The sequence below is a fragment of the Euprymna scolopes genome, chromosome 41 (genome assembly GCF_053919585.1).
Source record: "Euprymna scolopes isolate OS-2025 chromosome 41, ASM5391958v1, whole genome shotgun sequence".
NCBI lineage: Eukaryota > Metazoa > Mollusca > Cephalopoda > Sepiida > Sepiolidae > Euprymna > Euprymna scolopes.
This window is the reverse complement of record NC_136522.1, coordinates 68614164-68625986: the sequence shown is the minus strand read 5'-3', so window position 1 is coordinate 68625986 and position 11823 is coordinate 68614164.

Sequence of the window (11823 nt, the reverse complement as noted above, 5' to 3'; positions counted from 1 at the left end):
CCCTAAAGTTGCAAGTAGTGAAAGGCCGGCAAACATCATTGAAGTACATTTCAATGCTTGAAAATGCTTCTATCAGGACTGAAGGTCCACGTCTGTGTGGAAGAAATTGGATTTTCCAGCAAGACAACGCTGCGATACACACTTCTCGACAAGCATGAGAATACTTTTCTTAAATAATATAGAATTGTTAGATCATCCAGCATGTTCTCCGGACCTCAATCCCATTGAAAATATTTGGGGATGGATGGCAAAAGAAGTGTTCAAGGATGGAACACAGTATGATTCGATAAAGGAACTTTCTGATTCAGTTTTCAGTACATGGGATAAAATTCCTTCGCAACTGATAAAAAACTTAGTCGCAAGCATGCCAAAGAGAATTTTTGAAGTAATTCGTAATAATGGAGGCTATACTAAATACTGAGACCCTTTTTAGTAATTTATAATTGCCTTTTGTTAGATAAATTATCAGTGGTCTTATTTTGATCAGGTGAAAATGTTTAAAAAAATTATTAGATCACGGTTAAGGTTTCGAATGAAGCCGATTTCATTTTTTTTCCATCATATTTTCCCTTTTGGCAATGGTTTCAACCATTTGTTTGATTAAAAATTCGATAATATGCGTAAACACTTTAAGTGGTCTTATGATTTTGACCAGGACTATACAAGTTTTTGAGTAATATAAAAAAAAAAAAACTAAAAGGCAGGTTTATTTTTAGCCCTAAAAGTCCCAGAGGGATGCGAACCAGAATTTTTCCAGGGTCACCCATACTGAATTTATATTAACAATGGCTTCCACATTTTCGCCAAGTTTCAGAAAAATCTAATGGGTGGATCAAAACGTCATTTTTAGGGCATTTTTTTTTTTCTTACCTCTTGAGCCCCTGGGGACGCAATGGGAATTTTTGAAAAAATTTTTTACTGTGCACATCTATTTAATAAAATAGATGTTTTGGCAAAAACCACTGATGGACGGTTGTCTGGCAATCATCCAGACTAACAAATGCACGTACAGACGCCACTGAAAGCCTAGATCCCTCTTCGATAAATCAGGGGACCAAAATAAAGGACGATACCAGCATTCAGATGAAGAAACCTTAAAATCTCCCTGCCACCTGAAAGTCCTTTTTGTCGACCAAGACAGACAATGATGGAATCGGTTTTGCTTTATAACTCGACAACTGTCACTGACAAAACAGCAAACAGCATTACATGCACAAGTTACAGTTATATCCGCTGGAGGAAACATCCAACCAATAAACGCCTATGTGGACATTTATCTTACTTTCAATTCTCAAGTTCAATCCTTACCAAAGTTACAATTTTTCATTTAGATCTTTAAACTAGACAAATGATTGGGCTTGCTGGTTACCTTACGAATCAAATTGTGAGGCGTATACAAAAGAAAGAATCGATTATATGCCAAAAGATTGATTGGAAAATTTCATCACACCATTGGTACATAACTCCCTTTACAATTCATCTTGCATGAATTTTATGAGGTTACCAAACCATACCAAAGTGGCAATCATAGGCAGGTTAAACTGATTTCTTCCCAAGGAGAAAGTATCATGGCAGGATGAAATTCACAAGCGATTTCCAGTTGCATGTATATCCTTGTGTGGGTGGGCGTTAGGTTTTTGCAATGAGGTGTCAACGTCCTACACACAACACCTGGTATTTCCAAATAGTTACCTATTGTGTACTAACCAGGCTCAACGTTGCTTAACTTTGAGGGACCTAACCAGAATCAGTGTGTCAATATGATGCCATATAAGGTTATTACCTTACAAAAACTCAAAACAGTTTATGTAATTATGTGGGTTTTTATATTCTATCTCTCACTTTCAAGACGCATCTAGCTCAAAAATTATAGGCAATTCGCATTTTCCTAGGTTTTCGGCTTACAGGTCACTCTTTGAGAAGTCAGAAATTGTGAGCCATATGCTAACAATCAATTAGAAAACCTACTTGTACTTACCCCCCCCTTTTCTCTGACCAAAGACTTAAAATTTAGCCCTAGTTACACTAAAATGCAATTGCAAATTACCTAGGATTTCTACTCCGTCATGGCTGACAGAATGAGAGCATGCTACCTTCGTGGATTAAATACATGGTTCTGTTTGAAATTCTATTGAGATTCGAGTTCGACAAGATACACCTTAAGGTCATAGGTTACATTGAACGAAACATTGTGCGAATAACGTTGAAGATGAGAACAGTAGTTCGAAGAATCCAGATACGAGAAGTATAGTTTTCTAGAACATTTATCTCACTTTCAAGATGACCTACCCAATTATAGACCATTTCAATTTTTGTGAAATGGCAGACTCGGTAAGAGGAGGACATGAGTTTTTTTGTTTTTTTTTGCCAATAAGTTAGAGTCAACGAGCAATCTACCAATCTATAAAAATTTAATGAAAATCGACATAAAGATTGTTAAAGAAAAAAAAAAATTGGATTAATACCTTGCCCTCTACTTCCACCATAATATTTGAGATTTACTCTTTAAAAGCTCTTCTGATTTTATAACCAATCCAGTAATCGAGATAAAATTGTCTGAAACAAGTCTACAGGTAGACCAAGAAAGATCATGCAATGGTAAACTTAGTTAAAAAAGAACATTTAAATCTGTTGCAGTTCCCCGCCCCCCAGGAAAACTGCATTGAAATTTAGGAAAACTTTCGTCGTTAAACAACTCCTAACTAGAGCATCTGTAATGAAACCACTAATATCTTCAGACTATAAAAAGCGCCATCTGGCAAACAGTGCATTTCAGTAATGAATCTAAGTTTTATTTAATCGGCTGAGATGGGGAAACGTACGTTCGTCAAAAAGCAGGTGAAGAGTTGTGACCATAGTGTCTTAAGGTTAGGGTTAAGGTTAGTGTTATGGTTTTCTTGGGGGAGGGGCGATTACAAGGAAAATTAAATGTAGAAGTTTATAACCGATTTGTAAAAGATCATGTCTTGCCTTTGCTGTAAAATTCAACCGTTCATATTCACACAAGACAATGCCATTGTGAGAACTTGGAATTGTTAAACTTACCAAAGATGGATAGAAGAAATAAGGCAGTCATATGGATGAGCAAACGTTTTTCTGTAATATATAATTACAATCTTACGTATGTATGCCTAAAACTTTCGACAGACGGCGGATTTTCACGAGATCGGTATCGTTTTGAAGCTCGACCCTTCATACAAATATCGAAAAATTGACCCAAAACATTAATTCCTTCACCTTCAAGTGGGCACTTTTCTACAGGGAGTGGTTGTTTCCACCGATATTTTCAAAAGTCATCTCTTTCCGATTGTCTAGCCCTAACCCTAACTCAACTACCACTTTTTTGCTCAACACACATCCAAACAACTGGGCAACGCCGGGCACTCAGGCTAGTAAAAAATAAAAACCTGTACTCAGATTTGAGGCATTATCTAGACACAAAAGTCTAGAAATCTCATTGAACGAGAGGTTGGGCGTGTAAAATGTTACACTGTCTCTTTGGTAATGCAGACTTGTATCTTCTGTCTGAAAACCCAAACATTAACTACCAGTTTGTTAACGTTACAAAAAACTGCATGTAAGCAACAACGCTATTTTGTTGCAAACCTTAACGTTTTCTTTCCCCTCCCTTTATTCGTTGCTAAGATAATTCCAGAGTGAAGTTGTTCTCGTTGCAATCTGTCAGAATTAAGTCAAAAGTTTTTACCCGATTCGACGACATGGCAGATACTCTCGTTGGTATACCATAAGTTAAGGCAAAAAAAACTTGGTCAAAGAAATATCCTGACCACCCTAGAAGGATCAGAGCAGGACTCTGCACAGGTGTTTCCTGTATTCAGTTAAGATTTAGAAGACTGGTTGGAAGAATTTGAAGCAGTTTCCTTTGGCATAGAAGGATTGGCTACAAAAGACCGAATCCTTGGCAAGGTGAAGTCAAATGCTTCAACCATTCTTTTGCAAAAAGCTAACCAAAGTGAAATTCCAGCACCCTACTCCAAGGCATGAGACCCCAGTTATTCCCGGCAATGACAGATCACCTTTCTTCAAACAGCTCATTCCCCTTTTCAGTGGAGCCTTTCAAAATAAAATTTAAAGGAGCACACTTTAATGGGAAAAATTTTGAAACCTATAAAAATTAGCTTCAAGGATTTTCTGTAAATAAATTTGAAAATTGTGCCACCTCGGACACAAAAATTATATTTTTTGAGATACTCCTTGAAAGGCAGAGTTCTTCAACTCATAGACCATCTTTACCCCCTCTGAAGAGGGTTACCCAATGATTCTGAAGCTTTTAAAAGAACCAATATTTGGACGAGGCGGAAACAAGAGGTGAAATTATTCAAGAAATTAGATTTCCAACTGGACAATCCCCAAAATTAAAAAATTCCCTGATAAAACGCAGGCAGATATGTGGGAACTCGGGGTGTCATAATTTTGACTTATCTTCATAAGTCCGTTGGTGCTATAATAAGTAACCCTCTATTTAGTCAAATAATATTTACGAATTTAAATGTTAGCGTAGTTCCATCTATATAAGCAAGGCTACACAGCATCTTCAGGTTCGAATCGTCTAACATGCACAGCATTCCATCCAGGATCAGTCTACATCCAAGGGTCCCCAATTGGTGAACTGGGCTATTGGTCAGCACCTAGTGAGTAAAAGGGACTGGTTCTTCATTCTCTCAGGATGTTTTTGTTTTGCACAGAGGATGCACTACATTCCACCTGGCTGTCCTCGAAGCACTATCAGTTCTAGCCCCCTCTTTGTGCGAGCAGAGGAACTGCTAGTTACAGTAAAAATTATTTAAGTAGATACATCGAGTTAGGTTGAGTGGTTTCAGTTTGAATTTTTTTCCTCTATCCCTCTCACTGCCCATAATTTCTACAAACATTTTCAGATATGGCATCCTTGAGAAAAAAGTCTGACAAAGGATTCTTTTAATCGATATAAGATGTTCTTCCTACACTGGAAGAAAGTTTAGTTATTTATGAATTTAAATGTCATTGTGATGCTGACTATAGGTCGAACTTTTCAGCGCTTGGGAGTCAGACTGGCCCAACATGTACCTGCATGATTTCGTAAATCTCATGGGTCTAGCAGGAATATATCAATGACCACATCCGGGCATTTGAGAAATACACCTGGATGTTTACCGAGAACATCTGAGCACTCACCGATCCACGAGTCGGTAATAGGGTAGTATTTGCTCAACAATAAATTGAGCGGGGAGGCCTATTCAGATATTTGCTTTTGTATCGTATATGGGGCTCACTTCAAACTTAGTATCTTGGAGGCCTTGAATATTATATATTTATGGGCAGAAAGAGCTCTTTGAATAGCTCTAATATATATATATATATATATATATATATATATATATACAGTGGGGAAAATAACACATCCCATTCTTTAACATTTTTCATGCAGTGAATGACGCAAAAATTTAACAAGAAATAGTTACTAATTTAAAAATAACAAATAACTTTAGAAATTGGGACCTTTTAATGCATAACAAAAATAATAAAAACGAGAATGGCCGGGGAAAAAAGTATTGGACACATTGTTTTAAATTATATTTTATTTTTTATAAATAATGCTGGAAATTATTTGTATTTCAATTTGCCGACACTATTATACGTTTTAGAAGTTTTGATTGTTGTAGACTAGGCACCGCCAAAACTGAGGGGGCCGGTCAGTACTTTTTGACGGACCGTCTTTTTAAAAATCTACCAAAAATCAGGTAATTATCCGATCAATACGAAATTTTCAGCGATTATTAGGAGAAGAATGAACTTTATAACAGTGTACTTATTTTTCATAAACGATATTTATATATATATATATATATATATTTTTTTTTTTGCTTACAAAACCCCCCCTTGTTTTGAAGTGGGAACAAATATGCTTAAAATAATCATCTGAAACTGAAATCAACATATTGTGTTATTGTAAGGGACAGAATTATAGATTAAAAAAAAAAAAAAATTGTTTGCATACCTTATTTTGACGTCTGAATATCAGAACTTCGATTGTGTTTAATTATCCCGCTTTTGAGTTTTGAAGTGTGAAATTCGGTGAATATGTTAAGTAAAATAATTAATTTAAGTTAAGCAAAACAAAAAAAATTTTTTTTTAATATTTATACGAAAAAAGCTATTTTAAAATTTTTGATAAATAAATTAACAATTTTTTTTAGCGAGCCGAATAACGCATGACCATTATTAAACAGGGCATGCTTTGAATAATCGATACCAAAAAAAAAAAAATTCGATAAATATTGTGCCCTTTGTGTTAAAAATAGCATCATTTTTTTCGATCCCGTTTGAAAACGTTTGCCGCCTTTCGACTACGGTGGACCAAACGTGCTGAAATAATTTTTTTTTATTCAGCGTTAAATTGCCCCCCCCCCATTTTGGGGAGCCTGCCCCCCACACACATACACATTAAAAACCAAACGCATACAAATGGTCACCCATCTGGTACTGGCCAGCCTCAGCTTAATAATACATTGAAATTTTCGTCACTAAAAAATAAGTTTTTTTTGGCCTGTTTGGTCTTCCATAGTTTTCTTATCAAAAGAAAACGTAAACAGTCGATCTGAACTCTACGTCAACGCGAAATATTTGGTTACCTATATGAATAAGTGGAATTATTTGAAATTCAGGTACTTATATTATAATATTTTTGCATATTCTCTTAGAAAATCATCCTAAATCTTAGTTAGACAATAAATAAATTAATTATTTCAAAAACCCCTTTTTTTAAATATTTAAGTACGTTTTTTGTGCAAGACAAAAAATGTCAATTGTTAACTTTTTGGGAAAATTTAACATTTAAAATTGAATTAAAAATAGTAGAAAAAGTTTTACATTATTCTGTTTTCTATATGATAAAATTCAGGGTTTTATCTTTCTGGAAAAAAAAAAAGTTACTCAGAAATAATGGATTTTAATAAATGTAATTTCGTTTTAAAAAACAACAACAACTTGATTTTGCGGCCATTTTTGGCGGTGCCTATTGTAGACCATACTCTACGTCGTTGGAAAGTATTGGAATACATTAGTCACCAGTAAGTCATCACGCGTGAAGGTTCTCAGGATGAGTAAACGTAAAGAACTCTCAAGTCGTCCGTGATTAGATTATTGCCGAGCACAAGAATGGAATTGGTTATCGGCGTATATATGCTCAATTCAAAATCCCTGTAAGTACCATAGGAAACCTTATTAGGAAATGGAAGGTGCATGACTCAACCGTGAACCGTCTGCGCACCGGAGCTCCTCGCAAGATGTCGGATCGAGCAGGTGGAAAGATTGTATAAAAAGTTCAGCAGCAACCGAGAACCACACGAGGCGAACTTAAAGGTTTGGAAGAAGCAGGGATAGTAATGAAACCAACGATTAGTAATGTATTCCGACGCAACGGTCTTAAATCGCGTACACCTTGAAAGACCATTACTAAAAAAAAAAAAAAAAAAAAAAAAAAAAAAAAAAAAAAAAAAAAAAAAAAAATGTCATGTTAATGCTCGTCTGGAGTTTACAAGAGACCACTTATTGAAAACAGATGATTACTGGAAGAATATGATTTGGTCCAATGAGATTAAAGTGGAACTTTTCGGCATTAACTGTACATGTAGTATGGAGAAGAGATGGCACAGCGCACGATCCCAAGAACACCCTCCCCACTGTAAAGTTGGTGGAAGTGTCATGCTCTGGGGATGCTCCTCTTCAAATGGTACTGGCCACTTCGTATAGATGGAAAGATGAATGCAGCCAAATATCGGGAAATTCTTGAAAATAATCTCTTGCCTGCTTCCAATGCATTAGGTATGCGACAGGGATGGATCTTTCAACAAGATAATGATCCCAAACATGCTGCTAAAATAACCTCCGATTGGTTCGTACAGAACAAAATAGATGTTCTTAAGTGGCCCAGTCAGTCCCCAGACTTAAATCCTATAGAAAATCTATGGAGAGAGCTCAAAATCATGGTCCACCAGCGAGATCCACGTAATATTCAGGATTTGAAGAAAGTATGCATTGAAGAGTGGGCCAAAACATCGCCTGAACGTTGTCACAAATTAGTTTCGTCGTAAAGAAAACGTCTCTAAGCTGTAATAGCCAATAAGGGGTTTTCAACTAAATATTAAATGAAATTGTGTTAGTGTGTCCAATACTTTTTTTTCCGGCTATTCGTTTTTATAATTTTTGTTATGCATTAAAAAGGTTTCAATTTCTAAAGTTATTTGTTATTGTTAAATTAGTAACTCTTTGTTAAATTTTCGCGTCATTTGCTGCATAAAAAATGTGTTAAAGAATAATGGGACGTGTCCAAACTCCAACACTTATTTTCCCCACTAATATATATATATATATATATATTTTTAAATGGGAAATTTGAAAACTGAAGTGTCGGATATGAAAATCATTTTTATTTACTGATTTTTTTTTTTTTTTGTAAGTCCGATATTTCTCTAATAAATAGCCTCATCAGGGTAGAAAGTCCGATCCATGAATGTTTTTTTTTTTCTTTTTCTTCATTTTGGTGTTATGGCGAAGAGAATGTAAATGCCGTTCCGGCTTCCGATGATTTCAAGTGTATAATGCTCCAGTTTCGAGCGGGATTCATAGTTTCCAAATTTCCCATTTAAATTTTCAAAGTAAAAATAAGTCGGTAATCGTGAAGAAAGAGAGAGCCTGTTTCCGCCGTTTGACTATAGGTGGCGTTAATGTCTGTCCACCCAGTTACGGAAGCACAAAATGTATATAATGGCACCGGTGAAATAAAAATAAATGTTTAATTTTAAACATGTTTTTTTTTTTTGTTTGTTTTTTTGCAAACATATTTAAGTTTGTTTTTGTTTTTTTTTTTCAAACATATTTACGTTTGTTTTTTTTTGTTGTTGTTTTTGCAAACATATTTAAGTGTTATTTTTCCAAACATTTACGTTTTGTTGCTAGTTTATTTTCAAACATTTACGTTTTTTTTGTTTTTAGGTTTTTTTGTTGTTTTTTGCAGGCATAAACTAAATATTTTTGAAATATTTTTCTTTTAGAAAAGTTTGCTTATGCACTTATTGAACCGCGCTATTTTTAAAAAATTTTTTTATAGTAGTTTCAAGTAATATTCAGGTTTTACAATATCCCTTTTCAAATATATATATATAAATACTCGCGGAAAAAGTAAAATAAGTCCAGAAAAATTAAGAAAAAAGAGGGGGGGGTCCATAAAAAAAAAAGATAAAAGAAAAAACGTTGACCTTTTTATTATAAGAACGTAAAAAATACTCGCGGAAAAACTGTTGTACCCATAAATATGTTTAAAAGAAAAATATAGCAAAAACATTTAATTTATGCTTGCAAAAAAAAAAAAAAAAAAAAAAATTAAAATTAAAACAAAAATAACGTAAATGTTTGAAAATAAACCAGCAACAAAACGTAAATGTTTGGAAAAAAACTTAAATATGTTTGCGAAAACAAAACAAAATAAAACTTAAATATGTTTGCAAAAAAAAAAAAAAAAAAAAAAAAAAAAAAAAATGTTTAAAATTAAAATATAATAAAAACATTTATTTTTATTTCAACGGTGCCATTATATACATTTTGTGCTTCCGTAACTGGGTGGACAGACATTAACGCCACCTATAGGCAAACGGAGGAAACAGGCTCTCTCTTTCTTCATGATTACCAATAAGTCTTCAAAAAGCGTGACCATCTTTTCCTTTAATATATATGTATTAAATAACTTGCCTACATTTATCGTAATGTTTTTTTTTTTTTGGCTTATTTAATACCCCCCCCCCCGTATTGGCAACATTTCTATTCCATGTTGCAAATTGTTTTCAATTTTAAACAACAGTCATTAATATCGTTTTTTTTTTTTTTTTTTTTTTTTTTTTTTAATCGTATTCTGTTCCCTTCTAGAACATGTATCGGTCGCAAGGCGCCTCCAGTTTACATTTTAATGCATTTTTTACTTTTCAATTTATTCTTAAAACATTTTTATTAACGTCTTCTTCGCTTTCCCCTCGATTTTTATGTGATGACTCCAGCTATCCTGTTTAAACAATTCTCCCGATTTCTTTCTTTAATAAAATATGAATAAAATAAAAAATAAAAATAGCCCATATTTTAGATGTTTAATACATGCAGCCACATATACACACACTATGCCAGAATTATTGGCACCCTATTATTCCTAATTCGATAAAATAAATTCGTCTAATTCTGCATCAAAAGTTTTCATTAAACTTAGAATAGCATCGAAACACATTTTTATGTACTGTAATTTATTGTGAATAAAATTACAACAAAAAGTGTTTAGTCAAGTTTATTCATACCTTGTCGCAATTTATTTCAAATTTCATGTAGAAGAAGATTGAAATATTACATCATATTCTAGAACATTCCCATAAATCAATTATAAAGCGACCCTTCACTTAAGCATCAACGCACAGAACAAGATGGCAAAAAATGAAAGTGTACAGTGTCGAATTAAGGAAAATTCGAGAAGCACGCCACAACAGTCGGAGTGGATACAAATCCATGTCCAAGTGTTTCGAAATTCCCGTGTCAGAAGACTTCGAAATCCATGTCCAAGTTCCTTCGAAATATTATCAAATATTAATATTAATGCTAACAAGTGAAAAGCATGCATGGTCCCCTGTGAGTGCACAGTGAACGAGAAAAAAAAAAAAAAAAAAAAAGACTACGTTCACCATTTGCCCCCCCCCCTCCCATTAGCCCCTAGGTGTGATCAAATCCTGGTGAAAATAAACGGTTTCACATAAATTTGAGTTCTGCACCATGCAAAAAAAAAAAAAAATAACCACGTTCATCACCCACCCACCCCATTTAGTCTCGAAAGTCCAAGGCCTTAACATTTAAATTTCAGTTCAGTACCATGTAAAACTAAGTCAACAGAAAATTTGATAAATATGGTAATAAACAAAAAAAAAAAAAAAAAAAAAAAAAAAAAAAAAAAAAAAAATGGAGTGTTTTTATTAGCCCTAAAAGAGCCCCTGGGGTACACCCAAGAGTTATCGGGAAGTACAGACAAACAAAACTATATAGAAGTCAGTTATAACTTTTCAGAAAGTTTTATAAAAATCCAAAGCATCAGTTTTTTTTTTAATAAGCACGAAAGTGTCAATTTTAGCCAATTTAACATGAAAGGCACCCCTAGGGAGGCAACCGGAGTTTTCCCAGAAAATCCAGTTTTTTTTTTTTTTTTTTTTTTAACTTATGTTTAATGTTTGTGTAAAATTTCAAAAAGTTCAGACAGCCAAGTGTAAATTTGCAGGGCCACCCTCCTTTTGCCGAGAGCCCAAAAACCTCACCAGACCAAGCAAAAAAAAAAAAAAAAAAAAAAATTTTTTAATCCTAAGCCACTAGACAAATTATACGAGAAGTCAGAGGACCAGAAAACAGCCAAGAAAGTATTACAACATTTAAATATTTTGGAATTTCAATACTGAAGACGCAATGATCTCCAGGAATACTGACCAAGAAAGACTTCCCTCCTTGATAAAAAAATATCTATTAAAGCTCGCTTACAGTTTGCCAAGGGACAGTGATAATTCGACAGTCTGGGCGTCAATTCTATTGCCAAACATCAATCTTTTGGCCACCAGGATGCGTCTTGTTTGACAAAAAAGAGACCGGAAGCTTATAACACTGTACCGACCGTAAAGCATGGTAGAGGAAGCCTTATGTTTTGGGGTTGTTTCTTACCTCGAACAGCTAGACTCTGGAATTCCCTTCCTGCTACCCACTTCCCTGACTGTACTGATATGCAGAAGTTTAAAATGTAATGTAACCCAACAT